The sequence below is a fragment of the Echinops telfairi genome, unplaced genomic scaffold (genome assembly GCF_000313985.2).
Source record: "Echinops telfairi isolate 266 unplaced genomic scaffold, ASM31398v2 ScPeMD7_5868;HRSCAF=6743_1, whole genome shotgun sequence".
NCBI lineage: Eukaryota > Metazoa > Chordata > Mammalia > Afrosoricida > Tenrecidae > Echinops > Echinops telfairi.
In genome coordinates this window covers 12,410,598-12,423,338 of record NW_022109768.1, presented here as the reverse complement: position 1 = coordinate 12,423,338, position 12,741 = coordinate 12,410,598, and the positions used below count along the sequence as shown (strand labels likewise).

The following is a 12,741-nucleotide window of genomic DNA, read 5'->3' as shown; positions in this document are numbered from 1 at the left end:
ATTTTCCCCACTGTAAGATAAAGAACCAGGTTCAGATAAGATATTTTTACAGGACAAAGAAAAGTTGTAGAGTTTAGAAGTGATAGAGGCAAAATTCAAACATTGAGCACTCACTTCACGATTCACATGTTTAGTTCCTTGGGCAGAAACGCACTTCAAGACATTGATAAGAGATAGCTGAACTAAACCTTGCCCAATTACTTTTATGAGCTCAGGGCTTCTTAATACATTAATGTCTGTGTCTAGGCCTCAGAGGCTAGTTCTTTTTGAGTAAGAATTCCAGAAAAAAATATTGCATATGTTTTCTTTGTATAATTCAAGATGCTGAGAGGCAAGCATCAGAAACACCTGGAAAACCCTGCAAAGTACTGAAAATTGTTTGGTTAGTTGGGGCATACCAATTCTCAGCTGGGAGGAAGTTCCGAAAATGAGGGTGTTTTTCATGAGTATGTTAACTCCTGAAATAATTCAGGGTACCAGCCATTTGGGCTTGTTTGGTCCTTACAGGGCTGTGCCCCTTGGGAAAGACTGCAGCTGCTCTGCAGATGAGCCCTGCTCTCAAAATTCCGCACAGCCCCTTGCCCACCATACCAAACTTTATGGCCTAGCCAGAGCTCTGTGGTAAAGAAAAAGACGTTTGGAATCAAAACCTTAAGTGAAACCAGCGGGTAATGTGGTGCAATTTGATGTCTTCTGAGAAGGTTTTTATATCTTTTTGTCTTATGTTTGTTCTTTGTAGCTAATTGTTTGGTTTAAACGGACTCTGCTTAAAAATTTAAATTTCTATCATATTGTATATTGCACTAACTTCCAGTACAATATATCTGTAACTGCTTGGCCATTTTCCAAACGAAGCTTTTATAGAGGATTTGAGGAAGTCTCTCTTCTCTACCAAATCACCCCCAGTTGTTCTCTGTCCATGTAGTTTAATCAAAGACGGATTTTTCCACTCCTGATGTTAGCTAAGAGATGCTTGCATGAGGAGAAATTTACTTTTGCTTTAAGGGGGGAAAAAGTACATATTAGATTTTATAATAGTAACAGACTCCATTGTTTAAAGATACATTAGCACTTTGTTTACGATGTTACACATGATAAATAGGATTAAAGTCAAAGGTTTAAACCAAGGAGGATTTAAGAATATTGAGAATTCATGCAACACACACAACCAACTTTCCATAACAGCATTTGAATGCCTGTACAACTTCCCTTCAGAATGACTATTTGCAATGCAGCGCAGTGTACGCCCTAATAACAAAGACTTACTGTAATGATTTTGATTTTTTGGATCAATTAATACTGCCATGGAGACAATCTCTTGCTAATAAAGACCCCATCTTTCCACAGTTAAATCAAACCCTACAGGTGTATTCAAAGATTACAAGCTACTTGCTTTATTCATATATTTGTATGAAATTATCCAGAGCATTTCTGGGTATGACCCTAATTTACTTTGCCGATAATTGCCTATGACTTCAAATTATTTTTTGCATTTATGCAAAGAAATCATACTTAAACGATTACTTCTAGATTTCTCGAGGGTTGTTTTAACTTTATTATTGTTGTATTTTCAAATGTCGTATTGGGCTCTGTCACCAGAGATCTCCAGCACAAGCTACGTTAACGCCACCAAACCACTTTATAAACGACCGATCTCAGATTTGCGCGCGCCGGTGAGGTGCGATCTTTGTGGCTCCCGCGGCTTGCCGTAGCCAGGCGGCCGATGATTGGCCGAAGCGGAAAAGCGCTGGTTCCTCAGCGGTGTCGCCTTTCGCTGCGCTTTTCCGCGGTGGCCGTTCTCGTGGGGCGCCTGGAGAGGAGGTTCTGCTTCCCGCCTTAGAGGTGAGCCGGTCGGCCACGCGGGCTGGGAAGGAGTTCGCCCGCGCGGCTCGCGGGTTCGAGGCCCGGGTGTCCGGGAGCGCAGCGCAAGATTGGCAAGCGAGGCTGCAACGGCCCCAGGCCTGACTGCGCGGAACACGCCCGGCGGAACCGCGCCCAACCCGCTCGGCCCTGGAGATGTAGAGTGGCACCACCCGGGCCACCGCGTTTGCCTCGGAAACCAGCCCTGGTTTGCGGAGCACCCCCCCACCCCCACCCCCAGCCCCCAACCCCCGCTAACCCGGGAATTGGTGGGAAGCCAACCAACACAGGCTCACGCTTCGCCCCACTTCCAGGGCCTCCTGTGACTTCCCGACCCTACCCCCACTCGCCCCCCCCCCCCCCCGTTCCACCTCACCAAGTTGGGGGGGGTGCACCCACAGTTGTAGTGCTCATCCCAGTGGGCAGAGCTCTTCTGGGCGCACATGCATAGCTGGTGCTTTTGTGGGGGCTGTCTCGGATTGGGGCGTCCACGACTCTCGCTGAGACATGGAAAACCCCGAAGTCTCTTTTTTGTCTTGGGCTGCGTTCTGTTTGAACTAAGCTACCAATCCCCCTCGCTTAACAGTATATGCAGTTTTCCACTGCCCTTCCCAAACTTTGGAAGCACGGTTTCTAATGTATCATCGTTTGGAGGAGCTCTGGTGGTGCAGTGGTTCAAGTGCTCCAGTGGAAAGGTTGGCCCGTCGCTGCCGGCAGCTCCGTGGGAGAAGATCGCCGTCTGCTCCCGTAAAAGATTTACAGCCACGGAAAACTGGGCCCCTGTTAGTGGACGCCCCTATCAATGGTTCTGTCGGATAGGCATTGGACTGCTCACCTCTAGGTTAGCGGTTCAAACCCACCAGCCGTTCTGTGCAGTAGCAAGAGGCTGACTGCGTCCATAATGTCTCACAGGGTCCTTAAATTGGAATCCAACTAGGCAATGAGTTTGGAACTACTTTTTTGGTTGGTTGCCTATTCGAAGAATGGTTGTGTATGTCATAAATTATTCAGCTGTTTCCCGTTTCAGAGGTTTTGCTTCATTGTAACATAACAGAAATGAGCATTGTTGGTGTGTTGGTTAAGCAGACTGCTAACTGAAAGGCCAGTGGTTCAAATTCAGCAGCTGCTCCGTAGGACAAAGCTAAGGCAGTTTGCTTCTGCAAAGGTCACAGCTTCAGAAACCTTTGGGGCAAGGCTTACAATGAGTCAGAATTGACTCCAGAGCTTTGGGTTGAAGCTTTGGTTTTTAACATCCCAGATAATAAAGTTTGTTTTTTTTTTAGAAATTATATTTCAGGATATTTTCTTCCAGTGGCCTTTCAGAAGGGGAATTATTAGGTCAGATGATAAGGCCGGTTTTAAGGGTCTTCACCCTCAGTACCCACAAAACCCACGGCCATTAGTCACCTCGTGCCCATTTCACCCCTTCCTATGGTTTCTGAAGCTGTCAATCTAAGCCTCAACTTACTTTCCTGGGAGCGACTGGTAGGTTTGTGGTTAGTGGTCCAACACTTACCCACCACCACCACCAGGGCTCCTTCACGCAGTGGAGTCATGTTCCCAAATTTTCCGTAGTTCACATCACGCATTCAGGAATGTACCTAGTTTACCAAAAGCGTGGTAGCTTATAACAAAGCTAATATATCAACCAGTAATGTTAAGACTCTTTGGAATTGTTTTATTTGATAGAGTGCTTGATTGCATGGCAAATAGGCTTACTTGAATTTTGTGCAGGAATCTTTAGAAACTGTGTGTTGTTGTTAGCTATTTGCATAGATTCACTGAATGAATGTTAACTCAGGAAGGGACTCCGTGACCATCTAGTGCAGGGGTCCTCAAACTACGGCCCGCGGGCCACATGTGGCACACCGAGGACATTTATCTGGCCTGCCCGGTGTTTTTGCCCCGTTTTGTTTTTTTACTTCAAAATAAGATATGTGCAGGAATTTGTTCATTGTTCTTTTTTTAAGCTATAGTCCGGCCTTCCAACGGGTCTGAGGGACAGTAAACTGGCCCCCTGTTTAAAAAGTTTGAGGACCCCTGATCTAGTGTAACTCCCTTATTTTACAGATGAGGATCGGGGCCTTGAGTGGTGAAGTGATGAGTTATCCAAGTCCTGCAGCTAATTAAGTAACAGCTGGGATTAAAACCGAGGTTTCCTGTCTCCCAAGTGAGTACTCTGTAAGCTCCAACAGGTGGTCTCACACTGGACCCTTGTGATGAAAGAACTTGGGAAGATGCTTATGTCACCTGGAAAATAAATAGTTTAACCTTATGAGGGACCTGTAACATGGAAAAAAAACCTTTCTCATAACCAGGACTAAACAGAATAGAATAGAATTTATTATAGATTTAGAATAGAATTGTTCAAGATTTTGACGCTGGTTTGTTTTCCGAGTCTCTATCGATTGGAATGATGTGTCCCGGTTAGTTGCTGTTCAGTCAGTTTGTGGTCACTGTATGCGTCACAGAACACAGTGTGGCCAGGTCCTGCATACCCCTGATTTCAAAAAACTTCTTATTGTTCTAAAACTAGAGAAGGGTGGGGGTGGGGGTTGTTGTTATTTTTGCTTTAGGACTGATAACATTGTTGACATTTGGGGGCATCATTTTCTGTAAAGAGCTGTCCTGTGAATTGTAGGATGTTTAGCAACATTCCTGGGCTCAACTCACTAGATCTCACTCCACCCTCCCCAGTCATGATGATAAAAAAATGTCCCAGTCTGCATTGAGAACGGCTTACATAAACGAATGTTTTGGGGGAGCTTTATATCAGTTACCCTTGTTTAGAGATTCTGACTGAGAAGGCCTCAAGAGTCTTTAATAAGCTTCACTCTAGATTCCAATTCAGCTGGGGGTTGTGTGTGTGTGTGTGTGAATTAAAGTGAACATTTACAGAGCAGAACAGATCATTGATTTCAACATTCAACAATTCATGAACATTTCGACTCACCCACTGTGATCTCCTCAGAGGGTATCCCACTTCAGCCTTGTGCTTGCTCTTTCTGTTCCTCCTCCTTCCCTAACTCTGTCCTTCGAGTGCTGCCCTTTGCGCCTGGACCAGTTGATGATTGCAGCACGGGGCGGTTCACTTCCAGACCTGGAAGGTAACTGAGGGCGTGGTGTGGGAGATTCCACCAGGCTTTATCTGGCAAGCAGCCTGGCCTCGTCTCCAGTTTTGAGTGCTGGTCCCCATTTTTCTTTCCCTCTGTCCAGGACCTACCTTTCAGAACTTGGTAGCGGTAGCCAGGCACCATCGAGTCCTCCTGATCTCAAAGACTGATGTTTTCGTGGTCCACTAACCCACTGGACTAGTGATTTCCATCGCTTTTCTTACCTCTGGATGGGGAGAGACCACGGGTTGCACCACAGATGAGTCCTCAGGGTCTTTTAAGACAATCCGCCCTGCCCCCCCCTCCCCTCCCAGTCCTCTATCGAGTTGCTGGTTTTTGACCCACACAGAACCATTGCTCTTGTCTGTTCTCACCTTTCTCTTACTTGGTGGTTGGGCATAGAAGGACGAGGGGCCTGGTGTCGCTGTGGGATAAGCAGTGGACTGTTAACCGCAAGGCCAGCAGTTCCACCACCAGCCGCTCTGAGGGGTTGCGATGAGGGGTCTGCTCCCTTGAAGACTGATGTCTCAGAAACCCTCAGGAGCAGTGTTGCTCTGCCCTGTGGGGTTGCTGTGCATCAGAATTGACTCAGTGGCCCTGGGCTTGGCTTTGTGGTTTGGAATAGAAATCTTACTGTACTGGTAGCGGTTGAAATTGGAAGATACTGTACTAGTTACATTCCCATTGTTTGAAGGGAGAAGGGACGGGTTTTTCTTGGTGCAGGCCTTGGACTCCTCCCCTGGACTTAGGCAGTGTGCTTAAGTATCAGGGCCACCTGCTGAGTAAAACAGGTAGTTCCCTGACTGAGCAGGGAGCTCTGATCACTCGGTCCTCAGTGGACAAAGGAGGGGAACAGTACAGAACATGGGCGAGGCCGCCCACTGCGCCCAGAGGGAGAGATGCAGTGAGCCAGTCTTCTCAGTGTCAGAGACACCACACCTTAGTGCTGCATTTAGTTGGGTGATAATGCTATGCTAACTTGAAAGCTTTTGCGTCTCAAATTTTCCCCAGCCTCTCCATCACTGCTACTGAGTGAGTGTCGACTCATGGCAGTGCTATAGGAGTAGAATGCACTGTGGCTTTCCGAGGCTGTAGCGATTCATGGGAGGAGCAAGCCTCACTTTCTCCCTCGGAGTGGTTGGTGGGTTGTGCCTTTTGACCTCGTAATGAGCAGCCAATGTGTACCCCACTCTGCCCCTGGATTCTGTACTCCTCTATTTGGGTGACTGTCCTGAAACACAGCAGCAAACACTGCCGGGAACGTGGAGCCACGGGCTCTCCCGGCACTGCGTTCATGGTGCAGTGGAAATGCAGAGGGGTCAGCCACCCTTGTCTGCTTTCAAAGCTTAAGCTAGGCTTATCATAGGATCTTGTTTCACACTCCTAGACCTTTATGTACCCAGCATGTTGACTATGAATGTATCTCTACATGAAAACCACATAAGACATTTTGTCTTTAATTGCTCCATATCGGAAGCAACCAAGAGGCCCCTCAGACGGTGAGTAGATAAACTAGTGCGTCCAAGTAGCAAGCAGAAGAAGAAATCTGCTGCCACCGAGTCACTTCCCCCTCAGTAGAACTGCTGCTTTTGTGTCTGCAACGAAATCTTTATGGGGCAGACGTCCTCATCTTTCTCCCAGGGAGCCACGGCTGAGCTGGAACCGCTGACCTCATGGTTCACAGCCCCATGCGGAGCCACAGTGCTGTCAGGGCTCATGGTGCATCCATATCATGAAGTACGATTTAGTGGTTTTTTAAAAAGACCTGAGCAGTCAGACAGAGGAGCACGTCAGTGCACTTTGCCGAGGGAAAAAACTCGGTTGACAAAGCTGCATGCAGTGATTCCAACTACATGACTTTCGGGAAAAGCAAAACGAGAGAGTAAAAGGGCGGCTGTCGGTGTAGGGGAGGAAAGCATGGAAGGGTGAGTAGGTGAGCATGAGGGGTTTATAGGGCAGTAAACATCGCTGGATGATACAGTAATGGGACATCCATGCATTGAATAGAACCAAACTCACTGCCATCAAGTTGACACTGACTCGAAGTGACCCTTTAGGACACAGAACTGCCCTTTCAGTCGCTGGGACTGTGAATCTTTACAGTAGAACGGCGGGTGTGTTCAAACTCCTGACCTTGTGGTTAGTAACCCACTGTACCACCAGGCTTTCTTGATTATATACAGCAGCGCTTCCCAACCTGTGGGTCGCGGCCCCTTTAGGGGTCGAACGACCTTTTTACAGGAGTCTTCTGATTCATAACAGTAGCAAAATGACAGTTATGAAGTAGCAGTGAACATAATTTTCTGGTTGGGGGCGGGGAGTCACCACAACACGAGGAACTATTAGACAGTGGTGGCATGAGGAAGGTTGAGAACCACTGATATAAAGAATGAAACTTATGGCATGCTCTAGGCTGTAACATAATCATGTATCCGTTTGGGTTCATCCATTGTAACCAGTTAACCAGAGGATGCTCATAAGACATGTGTGCAGATGAGACTGCACATTTCTACATAGTTTTTTTGTGTAAACCTAAAATTGCTCTTAAAAATATGTATCCATTCAACAGTTTCTTCTTTTGCAAAATCTCCTTAAATATATTTCTGTCTGGCCATGATAATTTCAGACTGATTTATAGTGCCTTGTCACTTTGGGTATCCACCACCCCCACCCTCCCCAATGCTGCATGTGTTTTTGCTTGGTTTGGCCCTGTCTCCATGGCTGTTCCCCAGACTTGGCCAGAGAATAATCTGACACAAACGGAAGAACAATTGAACCTTGAAAGGGCTTGGGGCTGTAGGTGTCACGCCTTGGTTCTGCTAAACCCCCTCACGGAACGACTACTTGAATTGTTCCTGGATGTAAAACTCCCTAGCTTAACCAATGGTTGACTAAAATGCAGTCCTTTTGCTTCCATTTTTTTGCTCAGAATTCTTTACCGGGCAGTTTGCAGATGTCCTAGTGCGAAACCTCTCCATTACTTCTGACAGAAAATATACTGCCTTGGACTTAATAGGCATTTATGAAAATAGGTCATTTAAAACAAGCCTGAGTAGGAGCCGGAAGGAGAGGAGGCCCAGAGGGTGATTATGGCTCCAGATTTGAAGGGAGGGTTTCACCAAGGTGACCCTGAAGAAAGGACTGTTTCCGGTTTTGTGTTTATGGTTCAAGAGGTTCTCTCTTGCCTCAGAAATTGTCAGGACAGTGCCTCTTGCCTTATCCAATTTAAAAGATGAAAACTGAAAATTACCTGAGCCAAGTGATGGGAAAAATTGTGTCAGGATCAATTTACTAACACAAAATGGATTTATGGGCAAGTCATTAAGTAACAGAGCACCAAGGAAGCCTAATGAAGACTAATGTAAAATATATGGCTTTCCTAAAGTGATGGATAAAGTGTGTTTGAGGCAGCCACCTCTTTTGAAATAACTGAAAATATGTGGGTCTTTTTAATGTTAAGAGGTTTAGCAGAACGTAGATCTTCTGGAGAATAAATGAGGAGTTTGGGATGAGTCCACTTTTCATTTGGGATAGAGTGTTTAGGCGAGAGGAAAGGCTCGTTTAGAACAATGTGAAGGAAGACAAAAGGGAGTAGACGGGCAGGCTGTATCAAGTGCCGCAAGCGCAAGCAGATGCCCCGTATGATTGCAGAAAGGGGAATGCTGGCAAATCCTTGCTCAAAACCCTTCTATATTTCAGTCACCGACGGGAGTATTACCGAGCTGGTCAACACTTCGGTTCTCTCAGCAAACAGATTCCTGGGGCCTGGACTCCAAAGCGACTGTGTCACAACCTCCAGGTGCCACAGGTGATTGCAACTTTCGCTTTGGCCCGGCTCCTTGACTCCCCTGACAATGAGTCATGCCCCCTTCTGCCCTGGCATGTCCTCCTTGCCTGCATACCTTGTATCCTCAATCACTGCCCAACATCTTTGCCAAAACTTATCTCCATGTAGGGGGTAGACACCTTTTCCTGTAAACTTTGATCGGGTCACCTTTTCCAGGATCCTCCTCTGAACACATTAACACTGGGCTAATAAGCAAGCCTTCTTCTCTCTGCTCTGCACGCATTCTGTATAGGAGTCTATTCAAATACAGACTACTTTCATCAAATTCTCCACAACCGTTCTCACTCCTCTTCCCTCCCTCCCTCCCTGCTGCCTCTGGAGAGTCATCTTGGAGGGCCCTCGGCCCTTTGTGTTAACATCCCCAGTCCTTCCAGTTGGTGTGGACCCATAGCGACCCCATAGAGCCGCAGTTCTCAACCTGTGGGTTGTGACCCCTTTTGGGGTCAAACCACCCTTTCACAGTAGCAAAATTACAGTTATAAAGTAGCAACGAAAATAATTTTATGGTTGGGGGGAGGGGTCACCACAACATGAGGAACTGTATCAAAGGGTCGCGCCATCAGGAACTTGAGAACCACTGCCGTAGAGCATGGTAGAATTTCCCCTTTGAGTTTCTGAGACTGTTAACTCGTGATGGGAGTAGAAAATAGCTATTGGTTTTGAACTGGTGACCTTGCAGCTCACAGCCTAACTAGTAACTGCTACACCAATCAGTGTTCCTAATAGTCTGGGTTTAGATTTTTTTTTTAACCCCATGTTAGTAACTTTGGACAAGGTAGGTAATATTGCTGTGAACTATCTGTTTACATTACCGTGAATTTTCATGTAGGATTTTTTTTTAAATTTTAGGGGAACCCAAATCCAAACTAAGAGCTTCATTTCATATGCCCAACGTGTGGCATAATAGATAAGTCAGGAAAGGAACCCCTGAGACTCTTGGTTGAGTCTCCTTGTCTGGAGACCGGCTAACACTAGGTGGGCATGTGCAAGACATACCTAAAGTACCGGACTGTGTAGTTGATGAGGAAGGCCTGTTTCTATTAAACCCCTAAAGATCCTGAATCTGCTGCAGGGTCTCCTTTGTCATTTTTCTCCCTCGGTCCAACATCAATGAAATTGTTGTGCGGTAGGAGGAGTGTCCTGAATGGTCGTTAACATTTCACTTTTCACTTGGTACCGGAGATTATAACAGTAAGCTAGCAGTTTATTGGAAAAGTTAAGTTGGCTGAACAAAACAATTGATTACTTAAAAAAAAAAAAAAAAAATTAAAGCTGGAGTAGGGGATGATGGAGCCTAAAACTCAGGAATCATTTTTGAAGTTTGTATTTTCTTTCATCTAACTTATGCCATTGACTTTGTTTTTCCTTTAAATAATCATGATTTTACTTAAATTACAATCATTTTTATTTACTCAGACCCTTTAAGCAAGAGTTTTAGATTTCTCTTCTGCATTCTAACTTTAAGACCTGAGATTCTATGTGTGACATACTTTTAAAAATGTTCTTGCAGTGTGTACAAGTACATATTTGTTTAACCAGTGAATAAAAACAAATAATCTAGTGTTCCAGGTTACCCGAACAGCTGAGCCGACAAACAATGGCCTAAACTTGAATTCAGACCATTGAGTGGGTGGACTTAGAATGAAAGCAGCAACACTGTATATAGAAGAATGATTAATGAAATTTTAAATTGAAAACAAAATAAAAACCCCCATTTGAATTCTTAAAAATATTGTGTTCCCACTAAATTTTAAGCCTTAATAGTCCATGGCTATTAAAGAGGTGATGCTGAATTTGACTGAAACAGAAAAACTAACTTCCAGAGTCCTGTTACTGCCAGTTTTTCTTTAAATAACCACAGTTGTTGGATTTGCTTGTGAAGAACTAGAGTGGGAGCCCTGCCTGACCTCCTTGGGCTACAGGAGGGAGAGGGAGAATCCAAATCAATATCTTCCCAAGTGTAATGCCTGTGTGGCAGAAGTCAGACGAGCCTCCCCTTCCAACCCTCTTCACTGTACCTGGCATCTGCCCTTCCCATGATGCTCCACTTCTTTGCTGGGTTGGATAATTCATTACAACAGCCACACAACTCTCAGCACTCATGATCATGGAGTTTAGTAGGGAAGTTTACAGATTAAAAAATGTCAAGGATAGAGTACTTTTAATCCTGGTGCCTCTTCTTAGCCATGCTGGCAGGCATGGCTCTCTGAGCCTTGGCCTCTTGGCCATGTGGTCCCTTGATCTTTGCCCTTGCATGCTAGGTAGGTGTTACAAGCTCCTTTAGCACTGGTAAATCCCCCGAAGGCACCTACTCTGTAAACCACTGCTCTGTCTCCTGGTCTTAGGCTGCTGCCTTTGCGACCATTTATCTTTGCAGACACCTGCTGCTAGTCGTGAGAGTCTCTTGCTAGTTGTGAGAGTGTCTGTACTTGCTTCTAAATGGATCACTTCATATCCAGTGAAGTGACAAAACTGACCAATCCTCCCCTTTATAGAGTTTTACAGCTTCTATCTGAGTGCTCCCATCCAGTCATTTTCTAGCTGTTACAAAGACTCCATATAGAAGAACCAGACCAAGTAATTTCAGTTCATAGTGTGTGAAAAATATGTAGAAAAAGACAGCTATTATGTAACAAGATGATAACTGAAAAGAACTTTGTACAACTTTATATGTCTGATGTGATTATTTAGAGCATATTATCTACTCCAGGTATGTGAGAGTAAACGAAAACTTTGACCACATTATCAACTTGCAGGAGACTATACACGGTCATGATTAAGAGCCTATACCATTTCCTGCCCCCATCCTTTTAGTAGCTGTGTGACCTTGAGCAGGGTGTTTACCCTTTCTGTGCTATTTTCTTCATCTGTAAAATGATGATAGAAACATAGCTATCGCATGCGATCATAAGGTTTAAATGGGCTAACATAAGAAAAATACTTGGAAAAGTGAATGTAGCAAACCCGCAAATATCAGCTGTCAATTATGATTGTAGTTATTTTCAGCGATAATGTTCAGAGACCAGTTGTTTGGCAGTGAACTTTGGGATAGGACTGATTGAGCTTGAATGTGATTCCAGCACACATTGGGGCCCATTCTTAAATCTTTCTGTGCCTCATTTTCAAAGTGAGCGTGCTAAGACTTGTTCCCAGGATTGTTTTAAGGGTTAGATAGTGTTTGCAAGGAACTTAGCAAGAGTGCTCAGCTTCAGGGTAGCAACGATAAAACACAACTTTCCTCTACTTTTTAAAAAAAAATATTTTATTGGGGGCTCATACAATTCTTATCACAATCCATACCTACATCCATTGTGTCAAGCACATAAGTACATTTGTTGCCCTCATCATTCTCAAAACATTTACCTTCCACTTTAGCCCTTAATATCAGTTGCTCATTTTCCCCTTCCCTCCCACTCACCCCTCCCTCATGAACCCTTCATAATTCATAACTTATTATAGTTTTGTCATAAGTTACACTGTCTGACGTGTTCCCCCCTCAGGGAGGAGGCAATACTGAGATTCTTGTAATCGGTTCTCCCTTTCTACCCCACATTCCCTTCACCCTCCAGGCCTTGCCCCTTTCACCACTGGTCCTGAAGGAGTCATCTGTCCTGGATTCCCTGTGTTTCCAGTTGCTATCTGGAAACCAATGTACATCCTCTGGTCTAGCCAGATTTGTAAGGTAGAATTGGGATCATGATAGTGGGAGGGAGGAAGCATTTAAGAACTAGAGGAATGTTATATGTTTTATCATTGCTGCCTTGCACCCTGATTGGCTTGTCTCCTCCCCACTACCCTTCAGTAAGGGGGTGTCCAGTTACCTACCAATGGGCTTTGAGTCTCCACTCTGCACTCACCCACCTTTACAATGTTTTTTGTCCTTTGATGCTTGATACCTGATCCCTTCGATAGCTCGTGGTT

General features: G+C 45.1%; 1 protein-coding gene across 4 annotated transcripts in view; it reads left to right on the top strand.

Annotated features, from left to right (window-relative positions):
* Window positions 1-1,755: 1,755 nt before the first annotated feature.
* The window catches only part of LSM6 (LSM6 homolog, U6 small nuclear RNA and mRNA degradation associated), a 19,877-nt gene continuing 8,891 nt past the window's right edge, over window positions 1,756-12,741 (top strand). Inside the window, exons 1-3 of one of the 4 annotated variants that reach the window (XM_045295825.1) lie at window positions 1,759-1,842; window positions 3,931-4,030; window positions 8,673-8,781. The gene's annotated coding sequence lies outside the window, so the exon portion shown is untranslated. Of the gene's footprint in view, window positions 1,843-3,930; window positions 4,031-8,672; window positions 8,782-12,741 lie in introns of all 4 variants that reach the window. The other 3 variants (XM_045295824.1, XM_045295826.1, XM_004708700.3) reach the window with 3 other exon arrangements.